Here is a 20,149-nt window from a genome sequence, read left to right as displayed (position 1 = left end):
AGGGTATGCACAGCTATACTGCCCTTTAGGCATAGTTCCAAATTGTTCTCCATAATATTTGGATCACTTCACAATTCTATCAACAATGCAATAATGTCCTAGTTTTCTCACATCCTCTCCAACATTGATCATATTTCTTTTCAGATATCTTAGCCATCTGATAGATGTGAAGTAGTACCTCAAATGCTGTTTCAATTTTTATTTCTCTAATCAATAATGATTTGGAGAATTTTTTCGCTTGACTTGATATAATTTCAATTTATTCATCTGAAAACTGGCTGTTCATATTCTTGATCATTTATCAGTGGAAAAATGACTATATTCTTATGAATTCAATTCAGTTCTCTATATATTTTAGAAATGATTCCTCTATCAGAAACATTAACTGTACAAATTGTCTCCCTGCTTTCTCAATTCCTTCTATTATTAGTTGTTTGTCCAATTAGTTCGAGTAGTACATTTTGGAGAATGTACTAACAGAGCAAAGCAACACATACTCAAAGGTAGCAAGCTAACATTGTTCTAATGTTAAAACTGCTGCAAATCATGTCAGACTGATATGTAGCTCAAAGGTTAAAGGTCTAAAATGAAAGGTCAAACTGACAATTAGTCCATCCATAGATTAGAATATATTGGGTTATTGCCAAATATCATGGGTGTTGCCCATATTGGTAGTGTATCATAGACCCTTGCTGATATATGCATACTAATGAGTAACTCTTAAGTGGAAGATCTGAGAAGAAAGACAATACTAACAATTAGTTCTGTGAGTAATGTTAGGATTTATCAAGTCATAATGTATTGTCCTCAAATATCACATGCTTCTGATTGCCTAGCACTGATGAAACCCATTGGTGCCTCACTAATATAGGAAAAATCAAAACCAATTTAAGACCAAGAGACTCTGATAGTAGGCAGACTATCTCCCATAAGCCTATTTCCTATAAAGCAGGTCAAGGAATGGAACAATTGTTATAAAGTCAAGTGAGATGCATTAATTGGCATTTACCTCACTATAATAAACATAATTTATGCAACTCACACCACTGATCATTTCATTGCTTGGTATGATCCTCTTCAATACCAAAAGCAATTTTATTTCTGAAAAAAAATTAATTAATGTAGTTGAAATTATCCATTTTGCAATTTATAATGTTCCCTATCTTTTCTTTGCTGATACACTTCTTGCTTTTCCACAGGTCTGACAGATAGACAGACTGTATCTTTTCTTCATAATTAGCTTATGGTATCTCCATTTATATCTAAAAAGTTTACCTATTTTTAACTTTAATTTGATATAGGTTGTGAGATATTGATCAATGACTAGTTTTTAACCATACTATTTTCTAATTTTCACTGCAGGTTTTGTCAAACTTCTTATCCCAGAAGTTTAGGTTTATCAAACATTAGAATACTATAGTCATTTACTACTATCATCATTTGCTACTACTTCTTTTATACCTAATCTATTCTACTGATACACTTCTCTATTTCTTAGCCAGTAACAGACAGTATTGATGACTGCCACTTTATAATATACTTTTAGATCTGGTATGGTTAGGTCATCTTCCTTTGCAATTTTTTTTATTAATTCCCTTGCTATTCTTGAACTTTTATTGCTCGTCTCCCTTGGGATTTTGTTACTATTTTTCTAGCTCTGTAAAGTAGTTGGGCTTTTTGATAGTTTGATTGATTTGATACCTAATAAGTAATCTCATTTAGGTAAAATTGTTATTTTTTATTATATTATCTCAATCTTCCCATGTACAACTGATATTTTTACATTTATTTGAATCTGATTTTGTATAAAAATGTTTTATAATTGTGTACATAGAGCTTCTGAATTTGTCTTGGGAAATTGATTCTCAAAATTTTTGTTGACTAAAGTTATAAATGTAATTTCTCTTTCTATATCTTGCTCTGGGGCTTTATTGGAAATATATAGAAATGCTGCTAATTTAAATAGGATTATTTTATATTCTGCTATTCTATTAAAATTATTCATTGTTTCAAGGAGGTTTTCTGTTGGATTCCAAGATTTCTCCAAGTATACCATCATATTATTTACAAAAGGTGAACTTTTGTTGCCTCATTGCCTATTCTAATTTCTTCAATTTCTTTTTCTTTTCTTAATGATAAAATCAACATTTCTAATACTATATTGAATACTAGTGGTGACAATGGGCATCTTTGTTGCACTGCTGATCTTACTGGGAATGCTTCTAGTTTATTCCCAGTTCATATGATCCTTGGAGACACTTTTAGATAGATACTGCTTATCATTTTAAGAAAAACTCCTTTTGGGGCAGCAAGGTGGTACAGTAGATAGAGCACTAGCCGTGGAGTCGGGAGTACCTGAGTTCAAATCTGGCCTCAGACACTTAATAATTACTTACCTGTGTGACCTTAGTGAAGCCACTTAACCCCATTGCCTTGCAAAACCTAAAAAAAAAAAAAGAAAAACCTCATTTTATTCCTATGCGGTATAGTGTTGCTAATTTGAATGAGTGCTGGATTTTGTCAAAGGTTGTTTTTTTTTAGCATCTGTTGAGATAATTATATGGTTTCTGTTAATATCATTATTGATATATGGTTAATTATGCTGATTGTTTTCCTAATATTTAACCATCCTTGAACACCTGGACTAAAACCTACCTGATCATAGTATTTTATCCTGGTAATAACTTGCTGTAATTTCTCTGTTAAAATTTTATTTAAAATTTTTGCCTCAAAATGGATATTGGTATTTATTTTCCTTCATCAGTTTTGACCTCACAAAAGGAATTTGGCAGAACTCTTTCTTCACATATTTTTTCAAATAGTCTTTATAAAATTTGTATTAATTGTTCTTTAGATGTTTGGTGAATCCAACTGACCCTGGAGATTCTTTCTTAAGGTATTTTTTTTTGTTTTCTTTTGTTTTTTAGATTTTTCCAGGCAATGGGCTTAAGTGGCTTGCCCAAGGCCACACAGGTAGGTAATTATTAAGCGTCTGAGGTCAGATTTGAACCCAGGTACTCCCGACTCCAAGGCTGGTGCTCTATCCACTGCATAACCTAGCCGCCCCTTTCTTAATGTATTTAAGAAAGTTTTCTCTAATTTATTTTCTAAAATGAGAATAAACATTTTAATTTCTCTTCTGTCATTCAAATCAGTTTATATTTTTCATTTCACTTATATAATCATATTTCCTGGCATATGGCAAAACAGCTGATAAATATTACTTTAATTTTCTCCTCATTGGTTAAGTTTATTCTTTTCATTGTAATTTGGTTTTCTTCTTTCATTTTTTAAAAATCAGATTAAACAAATATTTATATCTGTTTTTTGATTATTCATAAAATAATTCTTAGTATTATTTATTAGTTAAATTTTTATTTAAATTTTATTAATTTATCCATTTATTTTCATAATTTATAATTTTGTGTTTAATTGGGGGCTTTAAATTTGTCCTTTATCTAGTTTTCTTTAGTTGCATGCTGAATTCATTGATCTCTTCTTTCTCAATTTTAATCATGTAAACATTTAGAGATTTAAAATTTACCCTAAGAAGTTCTTTGGCTACTTCCCACAAGTTTTGGTATGATGCCTCATCATTTTCATTGTTTAAACTGCTGAGTACTTCTATGATATGCAATTTGAGTCATTAAATTTTGGCTATTTAATTCCCATTTAATATTTTGTAAAACTTTACATGGCTCTTAATTATGTTTAACTTTTATTACATATTTTTTGAAAGATTTTATTTATTTTGAGTGTTACAATTTTTTTCCCTATTCTTGCTTCCCTCCACCCACCCTCCATAGAAGGTATTCTGTTAGTCTTTACACTGTTTACATGGTATACATTGATCTAAATTAAATGTGATGAGAGAGAAATCATATCCTTAAGGAAAAAAGCTAAAGTTTAAGAGAAAGCAAAATTACATAATAAGATAATTTTTTTTAAATTAAATGTAATATACTTTGGTCTTTGTTCAAGCTCCACAGTTATTTCTCTGGATAGAGATGATATTCTCCATTGCAGATATCCCAAAATTGTGCCTGATTGTTACACTGATGGAATGGGCAAGTCCATTAAGGTTGATCATCACCCCCATGTTGCTGTTAGGGTGTACAATATTTTTCTGGTTTTGCTCATCTCACTCAATATTAGTTCATGCAAGTCCTTTCACGATTCCTTGAATTCCCATTGCTCCTGGTTTCTAATAGCACAATAGTGTTCCATCACATACATATACAACATATTGTTAAACCATTTCCCCAAGTGAAGAACATTCACTTAATTTCCAGTTCTTTGCCACCACAAACAGGGTTGCCCATGAATATTTTTGTACAAGTGATATTTTCACCCTTTTTCATAATCTCTTCAAAGTAGAAACCCAGTAGTGGTATTGCTGGATCAAAGGGTATGCACATTTTTGTTGCCCTCTGGGAATAATTCCAAATTGTTCTCCAGAAAGTCTGTATAAGTTCACAGCTCCACTCAAAATGTATTAGTGTCCCAGATTTCCATCATCCCTTCCAACATTGATCATTGTCCTTTCTGGTCATGATGGCCAGTCTGTGAGGTGTGAGGTTGAACCTCAGAAATACTTTAATTTGCATTTCTCCAATAAGTAGTGATTTAGAGCAATTTTTCATATGACTATGGATCACTTTGATTTCCTCATCTGTAAATTGCCTTTGCAATATCCTTTGACCATTTGTCAATTGGGGAATGTCTGTTTTTTTGAAAATTTGAATCAGTTCTCTGTATATTTTAGAAATGAGTCCTTTGTTAGAAATATTAGTTGTAAAAATTGTCTCCCAATTTACTACATTTCTTTTGCTCTTGGTTACAGTGGTTTTGTCTGTGCAAAAGCTTTTTAATTTTATGTAATCAAAATTATCTTTGCTCTTTAAAATGATGTTCTCCATCTCTTCCTTGGTGATAAACTGCTTCCCTTTCCATGGATCTGACAGGTAAACTACTACTTGATCTTGTAGTTTGCATATAATATTGTCTTTTATGTGTAAATCCTGTATCCATTTTGATATTATCTTGGTTTGGGGTGTGAGGTGTTGGTCTAATCCAAGTTTCTTCCATACTAATTTCCAATTTTCCCAACAGTTTTTATCGAAGGGAGAGTTTTTATCCCAATAGCTAGACATTTTGGGTGTATCAAAAAGCAGATATCTATAAGCAGTTCCTGCTACACCATCTAGTCTATTCCACTGATCCACCACTCTGTTTCTTAGATAATACCAGACAGTTTTGATGACTGATGCGATATAATACAATTTTAGACCTGGTAAGGCTAAGTCACTTTCTTTGTACTTTTTTTTCATTGTTTCCCTGGAAGTTCTTGACTTTTTTTATTTTTCCATATGCATTTGCTTACAATTCTTTCGAGCTCATTAAAGTATGTTTTTGGAGTTTTTATTGGTAGAGCACTAAACAAGTAGTTTAGTTTTGGTACAATTATCATTTGTATTATATTAGCTTGGCCTAACCATGAGCAGTTGATATTTGTCCAGTTATTTAAATGTGATTTTATTTGCGTGAGAAGTTTTCTGTAACTGTTTTCAAAAAGGTTTTGAATCTGCCTTGGCAGGTAGACTCCCAGGTATTTTATATTGTCTGAGGTTATTTTGAATGGGATTTCTCTTTCTTGTACTTTCTGCTGTATCTTTCTAGGCATATCTAGAAATGTGGAGGATTTGGATTTGGATTTGGATTTGGATTCTAAAATTTCAAACCTTATAAAAATGATAGGTGGAAACTATTATTGTATATAATTGGAAAATCAGTAAAATATTTATTTAATAAAAAAAGATCTCATGTATTTCTTTCCCTTAATCCTAATTCCTCATACTAAAAATAACTAACCTGTAAACATGCTTAACACAAATGTATCCTGACTGTTCACCACTGAGGGGAGGGGGGTGGGAAAGAAGAGTGGTAGGAAATTCTGTAACTGCAAATATGCATAGACATATCAAAGAATGTTAAAAAAATCTTCATGACATGTATTTGGAAAAGTAAAACATCAGTAAATATCAATGGAGTCAGGAGTACCTGAGTTCAAATCCAGCCTCAAACACTTAATTACCTAGCTGTGTGGCCTTGAGCAAGCCACTTAACTCCATTTGCCTTGAAAAAGCTAAAAAATGTTAAAAAATTACATTGATAGTATTTCATTGTTGAGAGTATAATACTTAGTATTTACCCTCTCCCTTCTTTTCCTCTGCTATAATAGGTGAATTGTACCTCTTCCTTTGAATTACTTATCCTCTAATTCCTCTGCCTTCTTCTGGTATAATCCTTTTTTATGTCTTAATTGTTTTGTACTTGTACCCATATCATCTGTTAAAGTATGATCTTTTCAAAGCTCTTAATAGAAGTACAATTTTCAATAGCTATAAATATCATAACATCATAATCAATTTAAATCCATACTTTCTGTCTAAGTACATTCTCTTCTGTAAAGTACAACCCTCAGGCACTAAAAGAACCATCATAGGACGATGTGAACCCACACTCTTTAATTAAGCTTCTTTCAACTGTCCTAAGCGAAATATGATTCTCAAGAGTTACAATTATTGTCTTCCCATGTAAAGATATAGACAATTTACTCTTATTGACTAAGTTTTTCTTTTCAATTACATTTTTATGCATTTTTTGAATTTTGCATTTGCAAATTTTTTTTGCAGTACTGGTCTTTTTATCAGGCAAGTTTAAAAGTCTTCTATTTAATTGGAAATCCAACTTTTCCCCTGAAGAACTATACTAAATTTTGCAGGGTAGTTGATTCTTGGTTACAATCCATGATCCTTTGCATGCTCCAATAGCACATTCCATGTCATCTGATCCTTTAATGTAGAAGCTGATAATTCTTGCAAAATCCTGCCTGCAGTTCCCTAGTATTTAATTTTTTATTTTTGCCAGCTTGAAGTATTTTCTTTATTCTGAAATTTGACTACAATATTCATTGAACATTTTATTTTGGAAACTCTGGGATTGATAAATTCTTTCAAGGACTATTTTGTCCTCTTGTTCTAGGATATTAGGGCAGTTTTCCATGATGATTTCCTGCATGATATTGTCAAGGCTCTTTTTCTTATTGAGGCTTTCAGACAGAGCAATAATTCATAAATTATCTCTTCTGAATCTAGTTTCCAGTTAATTGGTTTTCTTTTGTGGAAATCTTGGTGTCTGATAGATTCATTTGTTTCTATTGTCTAATTCTTTTTTCTAGATTTTTATTTTCTTCATTTATCTTTTATGTTTTCTTTCCAGTTGGTTAATTTTACTTTTAGATGAGTTGTTTTCTTTTCCTAGCTTGTCAAATTTACCTTTAAAGAAGCAGTTTTCTTCAGTCTAATTTTCATAATTCTCCAGAATGACTCTCATTTCTTTTCTCAATTTTTCTTCTTCCTTTCTTCTCTTGTTTTTAAAATCCTTTCTGAGTTCTTCCAAGAGATCATATTGGATTTGAATTCAATTCATAATCCCATTTGAGTCTTTACCTGTAGGAATTTTGTCACTGTTTTCCTCTTCTGAGAACTTATATACATTTGTACATATTTATCTATATTTATATGTATAGCAATATCTGATATATATATATATATATATATATATATATCTTTCAATATCTAACTAAACCATTATATCTACCTATCTATCCAGCCATCGTTATGAGATTATGAGGTTCATTAGATAGAATGCTGCTCCTGGAGTCAGGAAGACTCATCTTCTCAAGTTCAAATTAAACCTCAATCTTACCTTACCAGCTGTGTAAGCCTGAGCAATTCACAAACCCTGTTTGTCTCAGTTTTCTCATTTGTTGGAAAAGGAAAAAATAAATCACTCCAGTATCATTGCCAAGCTAACCTCAAATGAGCTCATGAAGAGTCAAATATGACTGAAGATGACTGAACAAGGAAAAGTTACAACATTTATCCATTCCTGATTGATAATCTGTTTTCTTTCAATGACATATTAAGGTTCTCTTTCAGTACATCATCAACTACTGTCCGGATATCAAGTCCTTTTTTTTGTCATTCTTCACCCCCGCATCTTTTATGCTTATAAAAGGGAGAAATTTTCAAGAATTAAAAATCAGTAAAGGAATCACCCTTCAACTCCAGTCTTTGTTTGCTTTTCATTATATTTGTTATCAAAAACACATGTTCTAGTCTTTGACCTGCTCTATATAGTTTATACACATTAGTTCTGATCACTTGCAATGATTCCCTTCTCTATTAAAAAGCTCTCTCAAAATGGATCTTGCTATGAAAGTAACCAGGTCAGGGAAAGTTTGTCCAAATACTAATAGTATTAACATAAACAATGCAAGATCAGAAAATTTATATTTTATTTTGATAATTTCTAATAACTGAAAAATAAAGAACAAATAAAAATAAAAATAAATTCTGAACCAAATTTTATATTTGATATGTAAGAGTATTATTGTGACTATTTATTAATGAAATGTATTTTCAATTGATTTTCATTTAGCTGGTCATCACCTTTAGGAAGATAAGAAACTTCTGGGGAATCATTATCAGAAGACATTTGTATAATAACTGAAATTTGACAAAATAATTGTGACTGTAATAAAAAATTCTAGGATGGGATATATAAATATATTGATCAGTAAATTTTAAGATAATGTAGATCAAATAAGATATTTATAATAAAACATATTTGCCTTTCAAGACATGCTCAATAATAATAGAAATAATAAACCCAAATAGCACTTTTTTCCATTTAGGTAACATAAGATATTCTAGCATCCTTTTCTTCAAATTTAAGCTATGTTTTTATTAATTATTTATAGAACAATAGACTGGTTGAATAAACTGTTTCATCAGTACCCTACCATTCTAACATTAATTTTAGGAAGTACTAGAGTTTTACACTAATTTGCTCAAATATTGCACCCAATACAGGTGCAATATTTGAGCAAATTAGTGCTAACCTATTGTGCTACTTATTTTGTCAACCTATTATGATTATAGAAATTTGCCAAAAAAAGAAAAGAAGGACATTATGCAATAAAAGAACAATGGTTCCCTAACTTTATATCATTTTCAGGTTAGAGTCATATAGATAGCTAATTTTAATAAGTGAAGCAAAAAAGAAAGAATATTATCCATTTAAGAGTAACTATCATTCTGGGTTAATCGAATAGGAAAATCCTATCCAATCCCATGCCAAGTCATTCTCCCAGATATCTCCATGAGAATTCTAACTTTAATTCATTTATGTCAACCACATAAAGTTACTGTCATCATAGATAATTGGTCTAACAAAATACCTTTCTTTATGAACAAATTTAGAATCAAATTCAGAATAATATCAATTATAGTTCTATGAAGTCTAACAAGTTCAAATAAGCATTGTTTCTTAGTTTAGGTGGATTAAATTATTAAGATTCTCTTGTCTTTGAAGTAGATGAAAATATCAAGGTCCATAATTTAATATTTACTAAACAAGCCACATTTTTAAATATCTCTAAAGGAGGCTTCTTCCTTCTAGAACTCTCTCAGATCCCAAGACTAATTCACTAATTCAATATGAATAGAGCTATAAGAAGAATCTTTACATCAAGAATGCACAATTCATGGAGCAACTAGATGGTGCAGTGGATAGAGCACTGTACCTGGAGTCAGGAGTACCTGAGTCCAAATTTGACCTCAGATGCTTAATAATTACCTAGCTGTGTAGCCTTGGGTAAGCCACTTAACCCCATTGCCTTGCCAAAAAAAAAAAAAAAGAATGCACAATTCACCTGAAACTTGAGAGTATTTCAATTGTTGTATCATAAGGATTTGAACTAGAAATTGAGTCTTTGATTTTTGATATTATTGATAGATGTTTCAACAATTTTTATAGTTAAATTTCTTATTCTAATTTTGAAAATTGCGTCAAATTTTCCCAAGTGGCATCTCCCACTAATCATATCATTGTAACGAAAGAATGTTAAAGGGTAATATCTTCTAAACTAAATTACTCATCAATTATAAGAATTCATGATTTCTATTTTTTGTGATTCAAATTCAGATTCAAAATAATCCCTCACTATTTTATGTAATTAAAAATCACCAATAGGATTCATCTCTATTATACCTAATACAATCAATAGAATTTGCTATGTGAGGAAAAAGGCAAGAATTTAGCAGCATTAGTTGTATTTGATTTAAGGTATAAATCATACACAGTCAATTGTATGATGGGATGTCATAGTCAGTCCCTGAAAGAACCTGTTGGTGAGATGACCTACTTGCCAAAATGGAGATAGGTCCAAAAGATTCTACCTTGACCTTCTAAAGGTCATTCTCTTGTTTTTCTCAGTGACAGATATTCACTGGTGGCAGCCCTTAGACTAGAGCGACACATGTCATATGCCCATTTTATTTTGATTTTTCGTAATCTGAGCATGCTCTAAGTAGGTATCTATGCATGGAATTCATTCCTCTAACATTACACACATACACACACACACACACACACAAACACACACACACAGACACACACACACACAGATGCTTATATCTACCATCAAAATTTATTTGCCTAACTTATAGTCTTAAGTATACAATTTGAAGTTATTCTCACTAAAGAATTAATTTTAACAGTTTTTACTTTACTATAATTTATCTAAATTATTTCTGTAGGTCACAGAAGTATCATTGAATTTCACTTCAGTTTCAGTACCTTCAGTTTACAAATTCAAAACAAGTTTTCTTTTTTTGGGAGCACTTTGGGATTCACCTATAATTGAGTGTTGCAATCAGGCCTTGTTTGCTGCCCTCAGGTAGGCTGTTTAAATGCAATAAATAACAAAAGGGTAAATGAACTTCAATTCTATCCACATTAATTCTTTCCCTGAAGATGGTCTAGAATTTCTTTGTTCTGATTTCTAATAATAAAAGTTCCTTTCTACAATAAATTTATGTCTACTTTAAATATAGTTTTTAAGTTTACCTTTATTCAACGCTAAAATTAAAACCAGTTTCACAAATTGACACCCGAAAATTTCACACTTAAGAGATTGATTAGCTGAAACCTTTCTAATAAATTTGTGTAACTTCTTAAGTAAGCAAAAGTTCCATTCTTTGCCCAAAATATTCCTCTAAACTCTTTGTATTCCCAAGTCAAATTTTACCAGCTTAATAGTACTTTCTTTAGGCAGCCCAGGGTAGGGAGTTCATTTTTGTCCCCAAAGGGGATACTGTAGTATACATTTATCCTCTTATGTCTGAACCTATCTCTCTTGGAGGCATCCCCAACTAGGACTGGCAGTCCTTGGAGGAACTTCTCCTGAAAGAATTTGACAGGATTCCCAAAATATCCACTTATTGCATTATTCTATCTGACAGGCTTCCCACTGAAGATATTAGCAATAGCTCCCTTTCACTTATGAATTGTGGGACACAATCTTCTATCTGCCTGAGTTTCATTTATATGGAAACTTTTTCCCCCATAGCTGTGATATTTAGGGATTTTTTTTGGTAAATTCTCCAATACTTCCAATTCTTAATTTCTAAGCTTACCCTTTAGAGTCCTAAAGCCAGTTATCTTGGGTCTAATGTCCGGTATAAGTGTATATTCAGCAAAATTTATACCTACTGCCCTTTAAAACTTCCTATTTTTTTTTCTCTAAATGTCAATGACTGACTTAATCCTAAAACCATAAGTGAAAGTAACTCTACACTTAATGAAAGGGAGCTATCTCCTTTCCTCATTTCTGAAAACTAAAATGAGCCTTCTCAGATCAGAATAAGATGGGATTGTTCCCAGTCTTCACATGCTTTGACAGTTTACCATTGAGGTAGAGAATATCTCCCCCTCAGGTTGTTAGATCTAGCCCAAATTATAGCCCCCTTAAAGTAGTATCACAGTACTTCAATGGGGATTCAATCCCCCACGTTCTGTTTATCCAGAATGTGATCATAGAGTCATCTAGATGAATTTCTCACCACAGTGTAAGCCACTGAAACTTCCAGCTCAACTTTCTCTACTATTGACAGGAATGAATTAATTACTACTTGTTAAAAGAATGTAAAAACTGGGGCGGCTAGGTGGCACAGTGGATGAAGCACCGGCCCTGGAGTCAGGAGTACCTGGGTTCAAACCTGGTCTCAGACATGTAATAATTGCCTAGCTGTGTGGCCTTGGGCAGGCTACTTAACCCCATTTGCCTTGCAAAAAGCTAAAAAAAATGTAAAAGCCAAAAGGAATATTTTTAACCCTCCTAAAAAAATTGTAAAATAAATTGGGTGCCTAGCCTACTGAAATTGAATAACAAGCAATTCCATAGCTGAATCTCTCTAGTCTTAAGAAAATAAAAGCAAGGAAGATGAAGAAAAACAATAGCTTATGGTTAAATTTAAAATTATGTCCATATAATTTTTATAAAAAACATAATTTTCATGCTCTGGAACATATATAAATTTAGACAGATTACTCATAAATTCAAACAGTCTTTCTTAGCCCAATTGGGAACCCTGTTTAAAAATTTTATTTTTTTTTATTTTAAGGCAATGGAGTTAAAGAGTGACTTGCGCAAGGTCACACATCTAGGCAATTATTAAGTGTCTGAGATCATATTTGAATTCAGTTCCTCCTGACTCCAGGGCTGGTTCTCTAGCCACTGTACCACCTAGCTGCTCCCTGAGAATCCTCCTTAAAAAAATAAATTTAGTGTAAATCAAGGTAAAACTCACCAATCTTTAACTTAAAAGGACTTATCTCAGACTCAGAGAATTTGGGAATTGATCTTCTCCCAGAGCCAGCTTTCCTGGGAGAGCCGCTGAAGATAATTCAAACCTGTTGTGCACTTTCTCTTTGAGTCCCTTGCAGGGCTGGTCTAAAATGGTTGAGATCTATGCAGGCAGTCTCATCTCAGGGTATCAATAATATTGGGATTATAATTACCCTACATACAGGAAAGATGGTTGAGGCAAAGCTACAGGTAAATAGCACTTTATTAACAATCTATGGTTCCTATGAAAGAACTAGAGATTTGAAGTTTCTTATGCTCTAAGATGCCTTCTTCTTCTTCTAGTACCTTGTTTTTAAATAGTCTGATACAGAAACTATGCAAAACAAGAATGAAATACAGAATCCCAGTGATTGATAGACCTTGTTCTTGAAGGCCAAAAATGATATAACAACAAAGGGGAATTATGTGTCTGACAAAGCTCAGGATATCTCCACTGACTAAGTGGTAATAAGATGGTCATTTACTCAATTTCTACAATAGAGAGGTCCAGAAGTGATAAAATTAGTTGAAGAACTTCCCATATAATCAAGTAATGTCTGTCACTTTGAGTTTGGTCATCAAGAAGAGGAGAAACAAAGGTGGAGCATCTTTAGTTAGTTTCCTAGGTCAAACAAGTGACTCTAAAATTTGCAGTTCTCAGTTCTGAGGCCTAATATCCAGAATTTTTAATCACTGCTCCTAGAGAATCATATCAAACTAATTAATATTGATTGGAATAGAGTAGGAGTATAAAAGACATTTTTTACAGGTTTCAAGTGTTATCTCAGAGTTGTTTAATTTGCATTTCTCTAATAAATAGTGATTTAGATCATTTTTTCCTTATCATTATAGATTTCTTTGCTTTTTTTCCCCCAAAATTTCATATTGTTCATATTGATTGATCATTTATCAGTTGGAGGATGACACCTATTATTATAAACTTGACTAGTTCTCTTTATACTTCTGAAATGAGGTCTTTGTCAAAGAAACTTGTGAATATTTTTTAGTTACCTGCTTCCCTTCTCATCTTGACTGCATTACTTTTGCTTATGCAAAATATTTTATTTTGAGGTAAACAAAATTATTCATTTCACATCTCATAATTCTATTTTTTGTTTCATCATAAATTCATTTTTTCTCCATGAAGTAGATGGGTAACATATTCTATGCTCCTCTAATTTGCTCATGATATCTTCTTTTATGTCAAATCCAGTACCCATTTTTGACCTCATCTCAGTATATAGCGTGAACTGTTGGTCTTAGTTTTTGCCAAGGCATTTTCCAATTTTCCCAGCAAATTTTGTCAAATAATGATGTCTTATCCCAAAATTTTGGATATTTAGGTTTGTTAAACACTATATTGCTATGGTCATTTACTACTCTGCATTGGGTAACTAATATATTACACTGATGTACTACTCTATTTCTTGGTCAGACCAGATGATTTTTATATTTCATTTATTTATTATTTTTTCATCCACATGCACATATATATTTTTAAATTACAAAATTTCCTTCCACCTTCCCTTCCCACACTCTTTCTGTCAGTGGTGAATAGTCAGGTTAACACTACACATAGATATTTTTGATAAACATGTTTACAGTATAGTCATTTTTGGTATGAGGAATTAGGATTAAGGGAATGAGAAATATAAGAGATAATTTTTAATATAGCATTTTGTTTTGTTTTTCTTCCTCTGTATGGGGATAACATTGTCTGTAGCTAGTCTAATATGACTGTCCTCACTCTTGGAACTGCTGAGAGGAGCTGCTTCCATAAAGGTTGATCATCTCACAATGTTGTTGCTAATGTGTACATTGTTTGGTTATCTCTGTTCCTTTCACTATAAGTTATATCCTGTAACTCATTCAGTGCTTCTCTAGAGTCTGACCCATGTATGGTTTCTTATAGAATAAAAATAATCTATAATATTCATGTACCATAACTTCTTTAACCATTCCCCAATTGATGGACATCCCCTCATTTTCCAGTTCTTTTCTACTACAAAATAGCTGCTATGAATATTCTAGAACACGTGGAATTTTTCCCATTTTTATGATTTTTCCCCCTGGATATAGTCCTAGAATTGCTGGGTCAAGGGGAATGAGCATTTTTATTGCTGTTTGGGCATAGTTTCATGTTGCTCTTCAGAATGGTAGGATCTATTCACAACTCCACCAGCAATGCATCAATATCCCAATCCTCCCAATACCTTTCCAATATTGATCATTTTCCCTTTTCCTCATCTTGGCCAATCTGATAGGTGTGAGCTGATACTTCATAGTTGTTTTAATTTGCATTTCTCTAATCAATGATGGTATGAAGTATTTCTAGATGATTACATATAGCTTTAATTTCTTCATCAGAGCCAGATTGTTTGAAAATTACTGCTTGAACCAGAAAAACATTGTACATCCTATGAGGAATATGGGGGTGATGACTAACCTTGATGGACATGCTTATTTCATTAGTGCAACAATCAGGGACAATTTTGGTCTGTTTGCAATGGAGAATACCATCTGTATCCAGATGAAGAACCATGGAGTTTGAACAAAGTTCAAGGACTATTCCCTTTAATTTAGAAAAAAAAACTGCTATACTATTGTCTGATCTTGTTGTCTCTTATACTTTATGTTTCTTCCTTAAGGATGTGATTTCTCTCTCATCATACTCAATTTGGATAAATGTACAACATGGAAACAATGTAAAGACTGACAAATTGCTTTCTGGTGGGGGGAGTAAGATGGGGAAATTGTAAAACTCAAAATAAATAAAACCTTTAATTAAAGAAAAAAAGAAAACTACTGCTAATTCAATATGAGATTTAGTTCTCACTTTCCTATATAATATTTTTTTTTCATTTACTCCCTTGATAGCTTTTTTCCTTCTTTACTTCCAGGTGTATTTTGTTTTTTTTAAATAGTGTTTGAAAGTTTTCACCTTAGTTGATTATAGTATTTCTTCCTGGGATATCTGGAATATGTCAATAATATTGCTGGGAGTTTTCAATTTAGCATTTCTTTTTGGAGGTGATTCTTGGATTCTTTACATTTCTATTTTATCCTCAGGGTCTAGAATGTCAGGGCAATTTACCATAATAATTTGTTGAACTATGATTTATTGGCTCTATTTTTTAATTTTGATTTAGGTAGTTGAATAATTTTTAACTGATCTCTCCTCAATTTATTTTCATTTCTCCAATTAGATATTTGAAATTGTCTTCTATTGTTTTTGTTATTTTGATTTTTTTTAATTTTTTTCTTCATGTCTTGTGGAATTAGTAACTTCTACTTGTCCAATTCTAATTTTAAATAAATTAAATTCTTTTCATCAGTGAGATTCTTGCACGATTTTTTCCAGTGGACAAATTCTTTCTTTTTTTTTTTTTATAAAAGATTTTATTCATTTTGAGTTTTACAATTTTTCCCCTAATCTTACTCTCCTCACCCCCCAGCCCCCACAGGAAGCAATTTGTCAGTCTTTACATTGTTTCCATGTTGTACATTGATCCAAATTGAGAGAGACATAATATCCTTATCAGACAATAAGATAACAGTTTTTTTCCCCTAAATTAAAGGAAATAGTCCTTGGACTTTGTTCAAACTCAAACTCTTTGTTCAAACTTATCTGGATACAGAGGGTATTCTCCATTGCAGAGAGCCCAAAATTATCCCTGATTGTTGCACTGATGAAATGAGCAAGTCCATCAAGGTTGATCATCACCCCCCATGTTGTTTTTAGGGTGTACAGTGTTTTTCTGGTGTTGCTCATCTCACTCAGCATCAGTTCATGCAAATCCCTCCAGGCTTCCCTGAATTCCCATCCCTCCTGGTTTCTAATAGAGCAATAGTGTTCCATGACATACATATACCACAGTTTGCTAAGCCATTATGAAATTAAAGGACATTTACTTTATTTCCAATTCTTTGCCACCACAAACAGGACTGCTATAAATATTTTTGTACAAGTGATGTTTTTACCCTTTTTCATCATCTCTTCAGGGTATAAACCCAGTAATGGTATTGCTGGATCAAAGGTTATGCACATTTTTGTTGTCCTTTGGGCATAGTTCCAAATTTCTCTCCAGAAAATTCCAACAGCAAATTCTATTTCTTAAGGAGTTTTTTTTTCCTTTTTCTTCAGTGAATTTTTTGACCCCTTTTTTCATTTGACCATTTCTTCTTGTCAGTTATTCTCTTCAGTGGATTTTATGCCTCTTTTAAAATTGGGCCCATTCTGTTTTTATGGTGTTATTTTCTTCAGCATTTTGCTTCTCTTTAAACAAACTGTTGACCCTCTTAATAATTTTGTTCCATCACTTTAATTTATTTTCCCAATTTTTTCTTTATTTCTCATTTAATTTTTTTAACTCTTCCAAGATATATTTCTGGACCTGTTGCCAATTCACATTTTTCTCCTTGTAATTGCTTTAACACCATTGCTTTCTTCTAGGTTTGGGTCTTGATCTTCCTTATCATCATAGTCCCTTGTTATAGTCTGGTTCTTTTATGTTATTATTTGTTCAATTTTTCTGGTGCATTTCTTGACTGTGTTTTTTTACTTTATTTTTAAGTTGGCCTCTGCTCCTTGGCTTGAGGAAGCAGTGTACTAAGCTTCAGGCTGTTTTTGATTCTATTTTCAATGTTCGTTCTCTGCTTTTAATTGCTTCCAAGGTAGCATAATCTGGGCAAATGTGTGGTCACTGCTATCCCGGTCTGTGCTCCCCTAAAGCTACTAGGACTAGTAGAAGTGATCATAAATTCTTCCCTTCTCCATAGATCTGACAGAAAAACCATTCCTTGCTCTCCCAATATGCTTTGAGAATCAGCCTTTACATCTAAATCATATAGCTATTTTGTCATTGTCTTGAAATACTGTATGAGATGTTGTTCTATGACCATTTTCTTCTATGTTAAGTTTTTTTTAATTTGTATAAAATAATGGGTTCCTATATCAGAAGTTAGAGTCTGTGAGTTTAGCAAATAGTAGATTATTATGATCATTTACTACTGTATCTTGTGTAACTAATCTATTCCACTGATCCACCATCCCATTTCTTAGCTATATCGAATAGTTCTGATGATTGTCTCTAATTAATATGTTTTAGATAGCTAGGCCATTTTCCTTTGCATTTTTCAATAATTTGCATGATATTCTTAATTTTTGTTCTAATAATTTTGTTATCATTTTTCCAAGCTGTGCAAAATTATTTTTGATTAATTGATTGCTAGAATTGTCATTTTTATTATATCAGTTTGACCTATCACTGAACAATTAATATTTTTCAGATTGGTTAGAGCTGACCTTATTTGTATGAACAGTATTTTGTAATTATGTTCATATAGTTCCCTGGTTTGTCTACTGTTATTTATGAAATTTCTCTTTTTATCTCTTGCTATCTCTGGGTAATATATATAAAAATGCTGATTATTTGTGTGGTTTTATTTTAAATCTTACAAACTTGCTAAAGTTTTAAATTATTTCAAGTAGTATTTTAGTTGATTCTTTACTAAAAATAGTATTTTATCATCTGTAAAAAGTGATAGTTTTGTTTCTCCATTCTTATTCTAATTCCATTAATTTCTTTTTCATATCTTATTGCCAAAGATAACATTTCTAGTACAATTTTTAATATTGTTGATAAGTTTCTTTGTTTCACCTCTGATCTTATTGCGAAAGCTAGTTTATTTCTATTACATAAATTCTTGCTGATGAAAAAATTTTCTCAGCATCTATTGAGATGATCATATGATTTATTAGTTTTATTATTGATATGGTCAATTATCATGATAGTATTCCTAATACTGTATCAGTATTGCAATCTTTTATTCTGGCCCTAGAGATTTTTTCCTTAAGGATTTCATTAATGACTGATACAACTATTCTGGATCCAACCATTGCCCAAAGTGCAAATAGAACTGTGCATACCTTATGATCCAATAATACAAATCTTAGGTCTATATCCCAAAGAGAACATAAAAAAGGGACAATACCTACAAGTACAACATTATTTATAGCAGCTCTTTATGTTTTGGGGAAAAAAACTAGAAAGAGAGGATGCCCACCAATTGGGGAATGGCTGAACAAGTTGTGGTATATGAAAATTATGGAGTACCATTATTCTGTAAGAAATCATGATCAGGCAGATTTCAAATAAACCTGGAAAGACTTACATAAACTTATGCTGAGTTAAGGGAACAGAACCAGTGAGTGTACACAGAAACTGCAACATTGTACAACGACCAACTATGATACTTACCTCTTTTCAGCAATACAGTGATCCAAGAAAATTACAAAAGACTCATGTTGGAAAATAGCATCTACATCCAGACAATGAACTATGGAATCAGAATGATGTTAGCAACAAATTATTTTCATTCTTTTTTTTCTTGTTTTTTTTTGTTCTGATTTTTCACTTATAACATGACTAATATGAAATACGTATAAAATGATTGTGCTAGATCAGATTGTTAGAGGGTAAGAAGGAAGGGAAGGAGTGAGAAAATTTTACAAAAATGAATCTTGAAAATAAACTTTACATGTATTTGGGAAAATTAATTGAATTATTTTAAAAAAGGATTTCTTTAATGACTTGGTCAATTTCATTTTCTAAATTGGAGTTATTCAAGTATTTTATTTCCTCTTTTATTAATCTGATTTTATTTTGTTTTTTTTCAAATATTCATCCCTTTCATTTAGATTGTAACTTTGATTGGCAAACAACTGGACAAAATAGTTCCTAAATATTTCTTTAATTTCATCTATATTGGTGATGAATACACCCTTTTCTTCCCATTTTAAAATTATATTAACTAAAAATTTGTTTTATTTTTCAAAAAAAGTTCAGTTTTATTTAATAATGCCACAATTTACTTACTTTCAATTTTTTAATCTTTCTTTTTATTTTCAGAATTTGTAATTTGTTATTTAATTAAAATTTTTTAATCTATTTTTCCTAGATTTCTTTAGTTGTTTGACCAATTCACTGATCCCCTCTTTCTCTATTTTATTCATGCCAGCAAAGATATGAAACTTCCCCTTAAAAACTGCTTTAGCTATAATCCACAAACTTCAGCATGTTGCCTTATTAATGCCATTCTTTTTAATGAAATTATTGAAACATGAAAATGATTTGTTGTTTGATACATTCATACTTTGTATAATATTAGTTGCCAATTAATTTTGATCTATCTTTCCATGACCTTTTATTGCATGTAATTATTTTTACATCATTCTCTGAGAAAGATTCATGTATTCTTTCTGGCTTTTTTGCATTTCATTGTGAGGTTTATATTCCCTACTGCATGGTTTTTATATAGGTATCATAAACCACTGAGAAAAAAAATGTATAGTCCTTCCAGTCCCCATTCAGTTTTCTCCAGAGGTCTATC

This window comes from Macrotis lagotis, chromosome X (genome assembly GCF_037893015.1).
Source record: "Macrotis lagotis isolate mMagLag1 chromosome X, bilby.v1.9.chrom.fasta, whole genome shotgun sequence".
Taxonomy (NCBI): Eukaryota; Metazoa; Chordata; class Mammalia; order Peramelemorphia; family Peramelidae; genus Macrotis; species Macrotis lagotis.
The sequence above is the reverse complement of the archived record's forward strand: the minus strand, read 5'-3'. Positions refer to the sequence as shown.